Source organism: Chiloscyllium plagiosum, chromosome 10 (genome assembly GCF_004010195.1).
Source record: "Chiloscyllium plagiosum isolate BGI_BamShark_2017 chromosome 10, ASM401019v2, whole genome shotgun sequence".
In the NCBI taxonomy this organism is placed as follows: domain Eukaryota; kingdom Metazoa; phylum Chordata; class Chondrichthyes; order Orectolobiformes; family Hemiscylliidae; genus Chiloscyllium; species Chiloscyllium plagiosum.
In genome coordinates, this window is record NC_057719.1 from 62274724 (window position 1) to 62285372 (window position 10649).

The following is a 10649-nucleotide window of genomic DNA, read 5'->3' on the forward strand; positions in this document are numbered from 1 at the left end:
ACATACCAATGACTCAGTAATCATTGCAAAGCAGCAAACCCTCAACCTCAACCAGCCAATCTGATATTTGCTGATGTTGATTGAGAAATATGTATTCGCCAAATCACTGGGCATAACTAGCGTTTGTTTGAAATAATGGTATGGAATCTCCAAACATGACTGTGATTTAACATAACATTTGAAAATTGACACATTAAACAGCACAGCATGCTCCCTCAGTTCTGCAATGCAATGTTAACCTTCATTTTAATGCTTGAGTGCCAAAGGAGGACTTGAGCCTGGCATCTTTATTATTGTTCATTGACGGGCAGTAGGCATTGTTGGCTTTCTTACTAATTCGAAGTTAGTCTTGAGAAGTTAGTGATGAGCTATCTTCTTGCACTAATGCAATCCATTTGGCGTAGGTACACCCACAATGCTGGGAGAGCAGGCGTTCCAGGATTTTGGCTCAGCAACATTGAAGGTAAGTTTTCAAGTGGGGTGTAGCATTGAGGGGAACTTGCAGGTGGTTGTGATTCAGAGACAAGAGTCCGATCAACTGAACTACAGCTGACACTTATCATACGCTGGGTCTTTAATAGACATTGTCCGGTGTGTAAATGAATGATTTTTGTTCCTTCAAAAGATCTTGCTGTTGCTATTTGTTATAATAGAACAACTTAGAACAAACTTGTATAAATTTGTTGTTCACCCATATAACTACAGTTACAAATGATTGCCATGTGCTTTATTGGTCCCTTTTGTTTTAATGCTGCTAGTTTGCAAAGATACCTGCATTTCCTTAATTGTGCAAAGAATTATATCACTTGCAAGGGCAGTGGAGGAGAGAGAGAGTAAATGGTGACTGTTGAGTTGTGGAATTTCACAGAACTCAATTATTCATGCATTTTGCTTCCAGATTGGTTCAGATTTATCCCAGTTTCCTGTGGGAGACTGTTGGAGTTGTGTTCCTGTCTCAGCACCATGGTTGGTATTTTTACAGGAAACATGCAGGTAGTTTTGCTCATTTTCAACACTTCTAGCCAGTAAATGCCTGTGTAAATTAACTTGAGTTTTCATTTGTCTGACATACAGTTCTTTGATATAAAATCAAATTTTATCATCAGAATTTTTTTAACGTTTATTCTTTTGATTCCTTTTAGGATTATTGATTTCAGAAGCAGCATCCTTTGTCAGGCCATTGATTTGATGGCAGGTACTTCCACTACTTTATCTGTTAAACTCAACTATGTCGTTAGGAGATGAATACATTTCTTTTAAAATAAATTGATTGGCTTGAAGATTTTCCATAAGACCTGATTTTGCTGTTCCAACTTTAAGACTAACCGAAACACCCTGACGTTTTGGCTACCTTTTTAATATGAAGTGTTTTATGATTCCTCTGAAATTGCATGTATTTGTAGAAATGTAATATTCCCACTGTGCTTATGTTGTTACACTCTCACTGAATGGTGATGCATAATTTAAAAACACACTTTTTCACAAGGCATACAATACAGCCAGCTGTGGCGTTTAAGCACCAGTAGGTATATTGTCGAAATAGAATTGATAACGCGAATGCATAAAGTGTAGCGAGACAGCTATGTTAATCCCATATCACAAGGAAGAATGTTCTTCCAGTTAATATTCTTGAGTGCACTGCTTTTGAATATAAATTGGTTTTAGTGCCCATTGGTATCTATTGCAGTGTGGTTAACCTGCATAATTTATAACTCCAGTTATGCTTATCCTTCTATTTGTTTTTTGATCTTTCCTTCTTTTTACCTCGCTGTGCCGCTTATCCTATGCTAACTTGTAGTATGGGCAGTTTCTGAGATCAGGGATAACTCCTGATAAGAACAAGAGTGTAGCCTAGGTTACCCATTCTAAAGAAGGGCCACTCGAATGGTCATTTTGTTTTCTGTCCACAGATGCTTCCAGACCTGCTGAGTTTTTGCAGCAATTTCTGATTTTTGTTTCCAATTTCCAGCATCCGTGGTTCTTCACTTTTTTTTGTTTTGAATGCCAAGGATCAGGAAGGTTCTGAATTGTTGCATGTGATTATATGGGCAGCACGGTGGCTCAGTGATTAGCACTGCTGCCTCACAGCACCAGGGACCCGGATTCGATTCCATCCTTGGACGGCAGTCTGTGTGGAGTTTGCATGTTCTCCCCATGTCTGTGTGAATTTCCTCCAGGTGCTTTGGTTTTCTTCCGTAGTCCAGAGGTTAGGTGGATTGGCCATGCTAAATTGCCCATAGTGTCCAGTGATATGTAGGCTAGGTGGATTAATCATGGGAAATGCAAGGTTATAGGGATAGGGTAGGAAGTTGGGTCTGTGTGGGATGCTCTTCGCAGGGTTGGTGTGGACTCAGTGGGCCAAATGGACTTAATCCACTGCAGAGATTCTACGATTATGTAGCATTTTTAGAATTTATTCCACAACATTCTGTTTTCCCACCCAATCAAGATTTGCAAGTTGCTGCATGTTATTTTCAGTGTAATGAATTAAGGCCTCCTCTGAGTCTTGTTTTGCCTTGATAAAATGCACAGTACACTGCAGTATCTTAGGTTACCATTAGTTCAGCTCTTCAGTGTCATGTGTCTGGTTTGGGTTAAGGCTTATAGAGCTCTCTTGGTTGAAAAGAACAGAAAGTTAAGATTGTGGAAGTCCATCCCGTTTTAAGATTGAATTTAATGTCTGACAATGATAAGAGGAAAGTAGAATTTGGTAGCCGTCGGGAAAAACAGGATTGGAATAGGAAAGTGTGATCAGTTTTCACAGTGAGGAGGAAGAAGTTAGAGGAAGGATATATTGAACAACTTTTATGAGGCTTTGGAGCAACATAAAAGGCAATTTAGCGAAACAAGAACAGAAATGGCAATTGAAGGCTTCAGCTGGAGATGCACAGAACAAGCTTTCTTGTAGCCTGCCCAGAAAAGGTTTATTGTTATTTTTAATTTTTTTTATTTACAGTCAGTTCTTTGATTCAGTTTGAGCCATTCTATCCCTGTTTTGCAACATATTATAATCCAGAGTCATTCAGGCAAGTCTGTTTCCTTGTCGAGTACTTTGAGCGCAGACATTTCCCATGAATAGTTTCCATCGGCGTCTTGTTATAAAGAGATGGAGCAATTGTTGGATATCTATTAAAAAGGATTAAGCTGAATGCATGTTGCTTCTTATCCTGAAGGAGAAAAGAAATCTTTCTTGGGGAAAACTGTAGGCTTTGTGTATTTCTGCAGCATGGAGATTATTAATGAATTAAAATACATTGGCACACTTGTATAATAAGATAGCAGTGTTTAGAGATCTAAACACTGTGGACTATTTAGCAATTGGATTTGCCTCAATCCTTCAAGTTGGATGAAAGCACATGGGAAATAAAATGAATTCAGCCTCTTGCATTGTATTCCCTCAATGTGTAAATGATAGCTAATGTGCATTTCAATGCAATTTACCCACTTTACTCCATATCCTTGACAACTGTTCATTCAGTCAGTGAAATGCTTAAGTGGAAGACTTTCTATCGGGTGAATTGGAATTTAAAGTATGGATCATGTGGGAATCTTGATTCGGCTGACCCTGCGGGAATTGCCTAGGAAATGGAAATATCCTGATATGGCATCTGGTCCCCAGTGGAGAAGTATTATCTTGCAAGAACTCATTGAACTAGCATTGGCATCTTGGTGACACTGACCTACAGTCAGGATATAAATGTAGCAGCAATGCAGTCCTGAGGCAGGTTTGAGTTGGGTCCTGGACACCCCCTACAGCTAAAAGCAAAATGCTGAAATCAAATTCTCTCTGAACTTAATGTTTTTTAAAATCTAATCTGGAGCAATTCCAGCATTGGAAGGGGGACAGAAAAAAATGGTACCAAAGAACACACTAAACTAACCATGTTTCTGCCAAAGAGTATATAGTGGATTAAGTATGGCTTATTGTGAATGCTTGAGTACCCGTGTTCATTGTATGGATAAGTGGACATTTGTCTTTTGTTTCTAAGATGGAGCTGGTTCATTTTTCCCTTTTAGTTTACTGATGAGAATTTATTAATGTATTTGTATCTGTCTAAGACATGAATTTATTTTAACTCTGTTGTGTCAATCCTGCTGCACATAGTGCAAAACTTATGTACCACTGTGCACTTTTGCACTTTGCCACTGTTTACCTATTATTTACTTGTCTATGCTATTTAACTCTGTCATCTGCCTGGATTGCTCGCAAGACGAAGCTTTTCACTGTGCCTCGGTACGCGTGACAATAAATTCAATTCAATTCATTCAATTCGTCCTTCGTACAATGGTATATAACGTTATTAATTATGTTCGAAATGCCAAAATACAATATTTTAGTTCCACCTGAAAGTAGTTACTTTTGCATTGAAGTACAAAGCTGAACTTGCAAACAGATCAGGAGAACTTTGAGCTCTTGTATATGATTAGACCACACATTCCCATTCTTAGAATACAATTTGTGTTTGTCAAAAATGGAAAGATAAAGTTGCTTCTACAGAAAGCAAAATTTTGTTACGCAAACCATTGAACCTATTGTGCTTCTTTCTATCTCCAGATTGTAGGTTGACCCATTCACAGATTATTTTCATTGTAGATTGAAGTATGTTTTGTTTTTAAATTTAGAGCATGTTTAGTCATGTGTTTAATCAAATAGCCCCTGAAAAATTGCATCTCCTTATTGCTAAGGAGAATTGGTTTTGAATAACAATGCCACACCTCCCCCTCTTGTACCACTTCCCCTGTTCTTTCTGAAACATCTAAACCCTGGAACCTGCAATAACCGTTCCTGTCCCCTGATACTGGGTAATGAGCCAGGCCAGGTGTTAGATTTGGAGGTGGGCGATAATGATCACAATTCAGTTACGTCGACTTTATTGATAGAAAGGGAGAGGTATAGAGTGCAGGGCAAGAGTTATAGCTGGGTGAAAGGCAATTATGATGCAGTTAGACAAGATTAAGGATGAATAGGATGGGGAAAGAAACTGCAGGGGATGTGCGCACTTGAAATGTGGAGCTTGTTCAAGGCACAGCTGCTGTGTGTCCTTGATAGGTATGTACCTGTCAGGCAGGGAAGGAGTGGTTTGAGCGAGGAAACCATGGTTTACTGAAGAAGTTGAGGCTTTTGTCAAGAGGAAGAAAGAGGCTGATGTTAGGATGAGACACGAAGGCTCAGTTAGGGCGCTTGAGAGTTACAAGTTAGCCAGGAAGGACCAAAAGAGAGATTAAGAGGAGCCAGGAGGGGACTTGAGAAATCTTTGGCGGATAGGATCGAGGAAAACCTTAAGGCTTTCGATAGGTATATCAGGAATAAAAGAATGACTCGACTAAGGTGAGGGCCTGTCAAAGACAGTTATGGGAAGTTATGCATGGGTCTGAAGGGGTAGGAGAGGCGCTAAATGAATATTTATCATCAGTATTCACACTAGAAAATGACAATGTTGTTGAGGAAAATACTGAGATACAGGCTATTAGACTAGACGGGATTGAGGTTTACAAGGAGAAGGTATTAGCAATTCTGGAAAGTGTGAAAATAGATAAGTCCCCTTGGCCTGATGGGATTTATCCTAGGATTTTCTGGGAAGCCAGGGAGGAAATTGCCAAGCCTTTGGCTTTAATCTTTGTCATGATTGTCTACAGGAATTGTGCCAGAAGACTGAAAGAAATGTCCCCTTGTTCAAGAAGGGGAGTAGAGACAACCCTGGTAACTATAGAACAATAAGGCTTACTTTGATTGTGGGCAAAGTTTTGGAAAGGGTTATAAGCGATTGGATTCATAATAATCTAGAAATTAATAATTTGATTATGGATAATCAGCATGGTTTTGTGAAGGGTAGGTTGTGCCTTACAAACCTTGTTGAATTCTTTGGGAAGGTGACCAAACAGGTGGATGAGGGTAAAGCAGTTCATATAGTGTGTATGGATTTCAGTAAAACATTTGTTAAGGTTGCCCATGGTAGGCTATTCCAGAAAATGTGGAGTCATGGGATTGAGGGTGTTTTAGCGATTTGGATCAGAAATTGGCTAGCTGAAAGAAGACAGAAAGTGATGGTTGATGGGAAATGTTCATCCTGGAGTTCAGTTACTAGTGGTGTACTGTAAGGATCTGTTTTGGGTCCACTGCTGTTTGTCATTTTTATAAGTGACTTGCATGAGCGCATAGAAGAATAAGTTAGTAAATTTGCAGATGATACTAAAGTTGGTAAAGTCGGTAGAATGCCGAAGGATGTTGCAGGTTACAGAGGGACATAGATAAGCTGCAAAGCTGGGCTGAGAGGTGGCAAATGGAGTTTAATGTGGAAGAGTCTGAGGTGATTCACTTTGGAAGGAGCAACAGGAATACAGAGTCCTGAGCTAATGGTAAGAGTCTTGGTAGTGTGGGTGAATAGAGAGATCTCTGATGTCCATGTGCATAGATCCCTGAAAGTTGCCACCAGGTTGATAGGAATGTTAAAAAGGTGTATAGTGCACGAGCTTTTATTAGTAGAGGGATTAAGTTTTGGACCCATGAGATCATGTTGCAACTGTACAAAACTCTATTGCGGCCGCACTTGGAGTATTGCGCGCAGTTCTGGTCGCCGCATTTTAGAAAGGACTTGGAAGCGTTGGAAAGGGTGCAGAGGAGATTTACCAGGATGTTGCCTGGTACGGAGGGGAAGGTCTTATGAGAAAAGGCTGAGGGACTTGAGGCTGTTTTCATTAGAGGGAAGCAGGTCAAGAGGTGACTTAATAGAGAGATACAAGTTGATCAGAGAATTATATAGGTTGGACAGTGAGAGCCTTTTTCCTCGGATGGCGATGGCTAGCATGAGGGGACATAGCTTTAAACTGAGGGGTGATAGATAATGGACAGATGTCAGTGAAAGATTCTTTACTCAGAGTAGTAAAGGCGTCAGATGCCCTGCCTGCAACAGTAGTGGATTCACCCCATTTAAGTGCATTTGAATGGTCATTGGATAAATACATGGATGATGCTGGAATAGTATGGGCTTTAGATGGGCTTTAGATTGGTTTCACAGATTTGCGCAGCACGAGACCCGAAGGGTCTGTTCTGCACTGTAATGTTTGATGTTCTGAGTCATTTACAGGAACCAAAAATGGGTCTCTTTGGATGGGAGTGATAAGTTTACAATGTATCCGTTTCAGTTGGATGCATCTAAATGTTCTGAGTGTGAGCAGTGCACAGTCTACTCTCTTTAAAAAAAAACTTTTGGTCAGTTTTTCAAAAGGTTTCCTTCATTTTGATGGATCTCATTGTTGGTCTGCTTTAGGTGAAGAGCTCTTGTGTTAGGTTGACCATAGCGGTGTCCTTTGTCCTGCCCACAGAATTGAGCATAAGTAGTGCATTTTTTCTTTTTTTAAAAAAATTATGTTGTAATTTCTCCCACAGAAACACTGAAAAATATTAACATTCAGGCAGCAATGTTTGGGGAAAAGCTTCATGATTTGAGCATTGTGTTGGTCACAAGTTAGAATTACTGAGGAGGTTGGAAGCTATGTGGAAGACACCTGTGATGCCTCCCTTCTTTGGGCTTACCAGAAACACAAGTTAAATCATGGTGAGACAGGAAGAATATCCTATTCTGTGTACATTTTCACATCCCCAAAAGGAATTTGCTATCAACAATAACACAAGTACATAGGTACAGCTCTTCCTGCACTCGGGCTGAGAGCAGGCCCTGAAGAACATAGGTCAGAAATGGTTTTTACAGCTCTGACCACAGAGAAAATGCAAAACCCTTTGGGTACAAATAACCTTACTTACTTTATTCATAGTGAATGCTCAATCTGTGTCGGCATGCTGTGTTCAGCACTAATTTAATGACAGTCAATGAGCTATCATTATAAATACTCCTAAATCTGCTGATGCTGCCCACAAATGGCCAATATTTTAGATTTGTAATTGACTTGCAATGTGCTTGACACATCTTAAGCAATCCAAGCGATGCAACTGCTGGTGCAATATTCAATTCTCCGAAGTGAGCAGTCAATATTACTTGTGTGAATTCACAAAGGCAGAGAGTGGGACCTATTTCTTCTGAAAATGAAGCATTGCAATCTCTATGACATTCATCATGAATTGGCATCTCTTTGAATATAGCATTCAGTGTCTGGGAATTGTGATCCTGTTTTACCTGAATGCTGTTTTGAAATAAGTCCTCCTTTTACTCAACTTTATTTGTGAACAAAATGAAGCAAGAGAAATAGAATTGTGCCCCAGGGAAGCTATTGATGAGAAAGGGAGATAGATATGACACACACACACACAGACAGACATACACACACAGACAAGCACACACTCTCGAAGGGATGCATCATGATCAGAAATGCTTGAAAGCACATGTACTTCCATTGATGTTTGACTACTGTTTTCTCATTCTTGCACATACATTTAACAGTGAGAGAGCTGCTCATCCAAACCTGTTCCTTGCAACTCTCAGGGCAAGTCCTAACTATTGAAGAGGTGATAAAGGGTTTGAGATTGTTTTGGGCAACTTCAGTGCTTCAAAGGTAATTGCAGCAAAGTTGGTCGCCCTTGTTTGTCACTGCTAAGCAGTGACTGGAACAGTTAACGCATTGTATCCTCACTGAACCAGTAGCTCCTGATTTCTAATACTGTAAGTGAAGAGGTTTTGGTGTTTATTCGTTTTTGGAGGACACAACCCAGTTTGTCCTGATGTAAGAGTTATAGTGAAAGAAGGTGAGTTGCAAACAGAATGAGAAATGAGACTGACCTTTGCAGGAGGATTGGCTTCATGTTTATGATGTTGATTTTCTATACTAGCCAACGTGCTGTTGAAGTGCTTGCAATCAATAAAGCAGTGAAACTGTCAGTATGTGTTCATGACAGAAATTGCAGGAGAAGATGTTGGGGTATGCTGGAAGGTTTGCACTGACCTGCTCAACTTTGCTAAAACTTCAGCAGACCTGATGTTTGTTTTTGACTTATGCTAAATACAGAGGCAAGGTGAGGTTCCATTGATTCCTCTGCTGTGTCAGAAAATGAGAGCAACAAACATTTTGCTTTCTAATTTTAGCCTGTTGGTTTGATGGCTGGAAAATGTATTTGAACCAGAACAAAGAGCAGTCAATCCCTGGTTCCAAAATATACCATCCATTAAGTTCCATCAGGTTAGCAGGACAACTTAAGAGTTATCTTGTCTCTAGATAAATAGCACCAGATGCACCATGCTTACAATTCCACTATTCCTATACATTTTTACAAAGTGTGCAACCACCAATATCTGTTTTTAATGGTTGCCAGGAAATAGCTTGAAATTTAGCTGCTGAAGGGATGATTTCAAGTCAAGTTTGTATTTTATAACTGCCTGCATTCTAGGAAGCCTCTGAGCAGATTGTCTTTTGTTAGATCAATGATCTTCCATGTGTCTCACCTTCCAATGAGTCATAATCTTCAGCTCCAATGTTCTGTTGCATGATTGAGGAGTTGGGCCCCTCAAAACTTGGAAATAGTTCGATTCACTGAGTGAATAGAAACTGCTTAGTTGCCCTTGAATACTTCTGATGTATTGCTGAAAGAAATGGAAATATTGATTGAGGTGTAAATGAATATTCATCTGGATTCCACACTATTTCTCTTTTTGCATTCTCTTGAATGCAAGTACAATTTCTTTTTTAAAAACCTTTTTGTCATGGAAGACTTGATCTGTCATTTCAGCTGTGTGAAACTGTCCACATAATTCAGTAACATTTTTATGATTAAAAGATCTGTTTAAATACAAGTTAGATCATTATGCTGCGCATTAGGCAAGCAAAGATTTAATGCACCAATTCGTGAAGCTAGTATGATTTAACTTGATGGAAAGGAAAGAATGGAATTTAAGGTGAAGTTGGGAGTGATAAAGATTTCAGTCTTTAGTCTGTACTGAAGCAGTTTGTGTCCACATGCATCAAGATCTGGATATCATTAAGACTTTGCCTGATGGGTAGCAAATAACATTTGTCTCACAAGTGCCAGGCAATAACTATCCCCATCCAACCACCATCCCATGTTATTTAATAGAATTACCATTGCTGAATCCTCCACTGTAAACATAATGCAGATTATCTTTGACCAAAAACTGACCATGCAAATGTTGTAGCTCAAGACAATGTCGGAGATTTGGAATTCAGTAATTCATATCCTGCCTACTGTCACAGTCAGGAGTAAGATGGAATACTCTCTGATCGTTTGAATCAGTCCAGCTTCAAAAACACATGAGTATCTTAACATCCAACAAGACGAAGCAGCTTGCTTGATTGCCACCATACCACATTCAACGTTCACTCCCTCCATCCCCAAAATTCAACATTTCACTCCCTCCATCCCCAAAATTCAACATTTCACTATCTCCACTCTCAATGTTTAACGTTCACTCCCTCCGTCCCCAATATTCAACGTTTACTCCCTCCGTCCCCAATGTTCAACGTTCACTCCCTCCATCCCCAATGTTCAACGTTCACTCCCTCCGTCCCCAATATTTAACGTTCACTCCCTCCACCCCCAATGTTCAACGTTCACTCCCTCCGTCCCCAATATTTAACGTTCACTCCCTCCACCCCCAATGTTCAACGTTCACTCCCTCCGTCCCCAATATTCAACGTTTACTCCCTCCGTCCCCAATGTTCAACGTTCACTCCCTCCGTCCCCA

At 39.9% G+C, this 10649-nt stretch overlaps 1 protein-coding gene across 11 annotated transcripts in view; it reads left to right on the forward strand.

Annotated features, from left to right (window-relative positions):
* LOC122553704 (alpha-(1,6)-fucosyltransferase) overlaps positions 1 to 10649 on the forward strand; it is a 747121-nt gene that overhangs the window by 145080 nt on the left and 591392 nt on the right. The window contains exon 3 of one of the 11 annotated variants that reach the window (XM_043697905.1): positions 1143 to 1195. The exons of the other annotated variants lie outside the window; for them this stretch is intronic. The gene's annotated coding sequence lies outside the window, so the exon portion shown is untranslated. The remainder of the gene's footprint in view (positions 1 to 1142; positions 1196 to 10649) is intronic. 11 annotated transcript variants of the gene reach the window in all.